Genomic DNA, 6,908 nt, shown 5'->3' with positions numbered 1-6,908 from the left:
TGATGAAAACTTTCCTGAATTTTAATCATTATGAATATTCTTTGCTATCTGAAGTTACCATATGTTTTAATTATGTGTATTTAAAAACAATAACTACTTAAAAAGCAAAAAGGAATCCTAGGAGGGGTGCAATAATATTAATTTAAATGCTAATGCAAATCAAAGCAACATCATGTTTCTCTAGCTTTCCCTGTAGATAAAATTCTGTACATTTGGTTGAAAAGCTTACATTTTTCTGCATTGTGGATACGTTGCCTCATGCAGTATCAGTAAATATCTATTTTACTTTGGACTTAAATAAAATTTGAAATATGACTTGCAGTTTTAGTTGGAATCCATTTCTTAGACTGAAGTATTATGTTTACTGAGCTTTGGAGAAGGCAAAGCATTTATCAGAAACTTGAAATCCCTTCTTGTGGTACAAACTCTGAGCCTGTTTCTGCAAGCAGGTGAACACAGTGTATACTCTCAGTGTGGTCAGCAGAAGAGGTGTATACAGTGTTTTCAATGTCAAACCTACCAATACTTCCCTCTAATTAAACTAAACCATTTCTTGATGCATCTGTAATTCATAGGTGTTCTGTGCATTACTCCTCATCAGGAATGTTGGGGAATGCATTCGGATTTTTAATGTTAATTGCTAGAATGACCAAACTAAAGTAATACTCATATGGTAATGTGAACTTTTTTAAAAAGTAGAAATGCATTACTGTATACAGTGGAAAGCTATTTATTGTACCTCTGGGCTTATTCCTCTAAAAATCATAGCGTAAAAAAAAAATCTTTGTCAAGCCTGAACTGATGTATATAACTGAAATAATGTAAAGTTATATTTTCATGTTTTTATACTTAACAACATGATGGGAATACATAATGTATGAGTATTTCAATTCAGATAATATTGATTCGATAATACACATTTCAGTTAAAAAAGCAGTAATAATAGTTTAATATCCATGTTAACAGTACATCAGTATATTGCTATATAAAGTATGTCTGTGTGCATTTAAGTGAAAAATAGTCAAGAGTGATGAAAGCTGTCCAAGGGTTTTTTATTCATTTTATATGAAAACTGTTATGGAGCAACCAAAATGTTTATGAACTCAAACTTGTGTAAATTTCAAAATGTCCTTTTACTGTAGCTTTTTGTTTACAGTACAGTATCTTATTTTCTGCTTTGTTAAATGAGTAACGGTACAAAGCTGGACACACACTTTCTAAGACATTAACGTTCTCGTTTTTTCATGTATACTTATATGACAGAAAATGCTTCTGATTTTATTTTTCAATCTAACACTTGGCTTTTCTGGAGTGTTGTATAAACTTCAATCATACATAAAAGATCTTCTTAAAAAAGGCAAAAGACCTTTAACGTCTGCTTAGTATTATTGAAATCTGGTTTCTTATTTATTATAAATGTATTTTTCTAAGATTTTACATGGAGCAAACTTGTTTGTCCCCACAGACATGAAATTTCCTTGAAGAGTTTATGAAGTTTCTTCTTTTCTTGAATGAAGTTTCAATGAAGAGCATAAATATTCTCCCAAGTCATCTTGTAGCTCAAGGATAGATTTACTGTAGTTTTTGTTATCGTTAAATGAAGTAATGTAACTTTCTTGCCAACAATATAATTGTATCTCCGGACTGTAACTTTCCTGATCACAGTTACAATGGCGGTGTGACAGGTTGATTAAGCTGCTAGGTTAAGTATCTATTCAGTAACACTATCTAAAACTGTCAGTTTCAACCTGTACTTTTTAAAACTTAAACAGATTGTTGATGTCTCCAAAGGAGAGAAAGAACCTGAGAAATGGCAGATACTTTTTGTATATATTCATAGTATCAGTACTAGATACCTAGTACAACAGAGAGTTTGCTGTAATAACGAACAAATTGAGTCTGAAGAGGTTTGCAGTCTGAAAGGTTCAATGTTTTTATGTAAATGTATTGTACTTTTTAACAGAGTGTGTTTCTGCGGTATCAGCCTCTTCTTTGGCTGATAGAGGCAGACAATATCTTTACATGAAACCTTGCACAACTAATTGTATTTTAAAATACAAGTAGATTATTTCAGCTGTCATTTGGTGCAGTTATATGAATGCAGTGGTCACCAGCAAAACAGAATCAGCAGCAGCTGTTCTGCGTGGTATTTCTAGAGGCTACTCAGACTTGTTTGACAGCACCAAAGTTTATTAAATCTTTTCATTTAAGCTGTCGTGGGATCACAAAAATTTGCTGTGAGACATCCATCAGGTCTAAATTATCTTAGGAATTCATATCAAGCACTTAGAAAAAAATTAAGCGAGTGACTTAGCTGTGGACTTCATTTGAAACATTTTCCCTAGTATGAATGTTTCTAGGTAATAGATTATACTGTACACCTGTATGAGACACAACAGAGAATCGTATACATTAATTGCACTGATGTGACAAATTTCATTCAATTTATGCCTACCGTTGGTCTTTCTGAAATTTCTGCTCATACTGGTACTAATACTCTAAACTTCAGGGCTTCTTCAAGAGATAAATAGTAAAATTGCCCTAAAATTTTTCTATTTTCTGTGTTGAATGCTATCTTTCCTCTCTCCCGAAAGAAGAAGTTTGATAAGCATGTCTACATCTAATATCCAGGGACACAGGAACTTCCCATGGTGACAACTTCATAACAAAGAGTCTTAATTGATTCCTACTTGCATTTAGTAGGTGTCAAGTACTTGTAATCTAAAGTAACTGTAATATTTGTAATGCATCTTTTCTTTAAGAGATTTCCTTAAAGTAGTTAATATCACTTTGATGTTCACACCTTCAGTTAGAGCCATTTAGTGCTTTAATATATTGAATTGAGATTTTTTTAATAAAAGAAAATGTATATGCTTTGGTAAACAATTGGCAAAAAATGGAACATAGTAAGATACAATATAAAAATTCTGAGAATTATGACTCTAATTCCCCTGCAGCTTTCATGTGTCACGAGACCCTCCCCCAGTCCCTAATCTTATTTTTAGGACAGGTTAGGAAAGGTTTAGGAAAGGTTATCTAAGATAACCCCTTTGTCCAAGAAGTATCATCCACTGCACTTGTTCTTCTATCACTCTCCCACTCTCCTTTGTTCATGTCTTACTGCTGATGAAAGTTTAGCTACCTCTGTAGTCAGCTCAGTGCTTTACTTACCTCAGTGGTGAGAAAATTCTTTATACATAAAAGAAAAGTACCTAATTTCATGAAGTTGTCCAGTGAATGACTTTGTACAATTTGCACAATATTCTTCCTCCCTTTACACTTATAACTCCCACTCAACAGGAAAGGACCATTACTACATACTGTAGGCATAGATAAGAAGTTCACATGTAAATTGTCATAATTTTTAACAAATGCTGACTTTTTTATACTGGCTTATCTGTGTTAAACAAAACATTTACTCCTACTAGTCTTCGAACTGAAAACTGTGATTTAAAATACATATTCAAATTAAAATGGGTTTTATTTATTTGTTTTAAATATCGCAAACCTGATTTTGAAAATGTATCTTACAGAGTAGAAAAGGGCTGCTAAATATTAGTGCCTGGACCAGTCCCTTGAAATTGTCTTCAGATAGTTCCTATCTGGGGCTTGGATCTAGGGAAATGTGACTAACAGGGATTCCAATGCATCCCGTGAGCAGTGCAGGACCACACTGCCTTCTTTTCATCTTTCCGTGCACAGAAGGCAAGCAGGTAGCAAAAGCTGAAATAGGAGCTGGAGAGGCATTTTTATGTCATTTTTCTATCTCTTCTCAATCCTACAAGGTGAAGGTATCTTCAAAAGAGACAACAGAGAGAATTTATCAATGTTTTCTAAGGATAGAAAATATACTTAAATTTTTTTTCTTCTAAAACCCCACTGTTTGAGCAGTTTTGAAATTATAATGTTCAGTTTATGCTAAAAAGTTCTTAAAACTGGGAAATAAAATCTCTTTCTAGAGGCTTACTGTTAGTAATCATAGAATCATAGAAGGTTTTGGGTTGGAAGGGCCCTTAAAGGTCATCTAGTTCCAACCCCCCTACCAGGGGCAGGGACACTTTCCCCTAGGCCATGTTGCTTCTTAGAAGGAGGCAGTCCAGAGTACTTCTGGCATATTGATGCTTTACTGAAGCATCAAGAGCATCTTGTTAAAAATGTGCTGGGGGGCTTTTATAAAACAACTGTTAACACAATTTTCAAGTTAAGTTGTTATTGCCTACCCTTCAGCACCATATTCTGTGAGTTTAGAGAAAAATATCATCAGAGAGGTCAAGCTATAGCTCTTTCAATTAATAGTATGCTTTACAAGTAACAATATTTTTCAGTGGTTGCTTTCCTTGTGAGGTTCACTATGAAACACAAACCCACATTAGGTTACCTCATACTCCTAAATAGCAGAATATCCACTGAAATATTTTTTCTGGTTTTGAGGGAGTAGATTTTTTTTATACTGTCACAGTGACTAAAGATACAGTAATACAAACAACATGATTTTTACTTAGGTGTTTGCCCTTGTATTTATTACTGTTGTTTTTAATAATGTCACAAAACCGTTAGAGGAATATTTACATTACTTTAGAACTAAGTGGCTTGGCAGCTTATCCAAGTTACCTGTAGGTAGAATTCTTCATTCAGCTTCAACTACTTTGTGTGAATAAATAAGCAGAGATGCTGATACATAAAAATGAAGATCCTGGATGTTCCAGTGTATATGTATGTATACATATCCATGCACAGTGCAATAGTAAAACTAGTGCTGGTTTTGATAAGGCCATACTCAAAAGTGATGATAACCACAGCAATAATTCATATTATGGCCAGTAGCAACAGGAAGGTTTGTAAGCAAGTGCCTTACCACCTCTCGTTTGAATGAGTATGGAATTTTGCATTTCCGTAGGACAGTATGAATCCCCATGGGAGTCAATCAACAGTGAATCCTATAACTTCAAAATCTGGGGTAAATCCTGTGATCATCTTTGTTCTCACTGATGGGATTAAGTTCTACAGAACTTCTGTGAGACAAATGGGCTCTTCCATGCTACCTTTGGCCTACACAAAAAGGTCAAATGAAAGCTATTGCATGTGTCATTGCCTCTCACTTAGCAGCAAGGATGATGGGTTTATGTATATGCTTAGTTTTTCAAGTTGAAGTCTTTGCTATTTAAAAATCCAAATGGTTGATCTGAGAGGCTTAGGTTTAGTTAAATCTAAAATTATATGAACAAACAAAATATTACTCTTCTCAAGTTATTACTTGATTATCTAAACCAAAACCTCTATAAAAACTTACTGCCTCAAAAACAAAATGCTGGGGCATTGACAGGGCTGGATATTACACTACCTACTTTGAATATTGCGCAATAAAATGTACTGCTGTGGTGCTGTGGCAGAATTCTGTCCACATTTTATATTTTATTTTTTTTTACTGGCTTAGACAAACTAGTATAAACTATATGAAATAACTCTCATGGTGTAGGCTTGGCAGACAATTTTCAGGCAATTTCTATTGATTGGTTTCACCTGTGGTATTACCACATTTTTTAAATCTATGCCTTCTGAATATATAAGAAAGCATGTGATAAACTGTTTTTATAAAGCCATTATCCTCAGTGAGAGCAGGATTTTGCTTGACATGTTTTCTTCATCCTGACAGGTATACTCACCTGAGGTACTTGTTTACCCAAGGAATAGTTTTCACTACTTTTCACTGTATGTTTTGCTTATTCTAGCAAACTTCTAATATATAAATATTTTTTTAGTGTTATAGATCCACAGTTATACTGGGACATGTTCATCAGTTCTGCTTAGTCCACCTTATATACTGCTTTCTATAGGACATCTTTGGCATTTTTTGCTTGTAGTTTATTTTTTGATCTTTTATCATTGGGAGAAATTTTAGCACATTGAGGGAAAAAAAGTAACATTGCATACCCGGCTTGCTGATGTGAGATGTTGCCCAAATCTTTCAAAGTGATTCAGCTGATAAGTATTTCCCGTAACTCACACCTCTTAAAGAATCTTTCTCAAACAGCAGGGACAAAGACTGCTCTGAGGAGAATAAAGTAATTAATATGCTTCAGTCAGATCCTGCCTTGCTGGAGTCCAGGGAAGCTGGGATGTCAGGACCAAGTCTGAACCTTCCACCTGTTTATGTGCAGTCACGCAGTGATGTCCCCAGAGAACACCACGCTTGGCACTCGTGGTAGTAAAACTGAATTGTTAGCATGGTCAAGATGCAAAAACTATTTCTCTGCTCTTAACATGATGCTGGGGTGGGAAGGAGAGAGCTGTCCCCTCTTTCCCCTATCCATACTTTCTGAAAAGCTTTTTTCCTTCCCTGAACTACAGCCATCCATATTCAGCAAATTCAGGATGTAACTTTAGAAAAATTGCTTTAATATGAAATAATAATGCATTTTTTAACATACAGGAAACTTGGCATTTACCCTCACTCGAGAAAAATAAGCACAGCCATCTTGGCTGGCTGAACAATTTCATGGAGATTTTTCTCATAGAGAAAAGAAGTCACTACTTTATGAATTATGACATCATATGTTGTCATAAAACATGTGAGCTTTCCAATAGACCGAATCATGAGACCGTAGGAATTATTTTTTTGTAAGATGTTAGCTAAGATTACATTATGTGGACGGCCTTTCTTGTGCATGTTCTAATATGCTATGTAAATCAAAGGATTATGGGTTTGACAAGTGGGTTTTCTGTGTCAGAATGTCTGTATATTAATATATATATACACACAAATAGTACAATTAAAGGGGTTTTCTCTTTTTTAAAGGGTATCCTTAGATCACTTACACAAACCCAAGTTAGGAGCAATACAAATAATTGAAGTCTGAAGCAAAGTTGCTCAGTGTGACAATGCACCTGATCTGTGCTATTTTCTTTTT

At 34.5% G+C, this 6,908-nt stretch overlaps 1 protein-coding gene across 3 annotated transcripts in view; it reads left to right on the top strand.

Annotated features, from left to right (window-relative positions):
- The window catches only part of GRIA2 (glutamate ionotropic receptor AMPA type subunit 2), a 96,322-nt gene extending 94,952 nt beyond the window's left edge, over positions 1–1,370 (top strand). For 2 of the 3 annotated variants that reach the window (XM_027739557.2, XM_027739558.2), the window contains exon 16: positions 1–1,366. This exon is cut by the window's left edge and continues 1,494 nt beyond it. The gene's annotated coding sequence lies outside the window, so the exon portion shown is untranslated. The other variant, XM_027739560.2, reaches the window with a different exon arrangement.
- Positions 1,371–6,908: the final 5,538 nt, after the last annotated feature.

The sequence above is a fragment of the Pipra filicauda genome, unplaced genomic scaffold (genome assembly GCF_003945595.2).
Source record: "Pipra filicauda isolate LSUMZ 115617 unplaced genomic scaffold, ASM394559v2 scaffold22_size4397567_pilon, whole genome shotgun sequence".
Lineage (NCBI taxonomy): Eukaryota > Metazoa > Chordata > Aves > Passeriformes > Pipridae > Pipra > Pipra filicauda.
The sequence above is the reverse complement of the archived record's forward strand: the minus strand, read 5'-3'. Positions and strand labels throughout refer to the sequence as shown.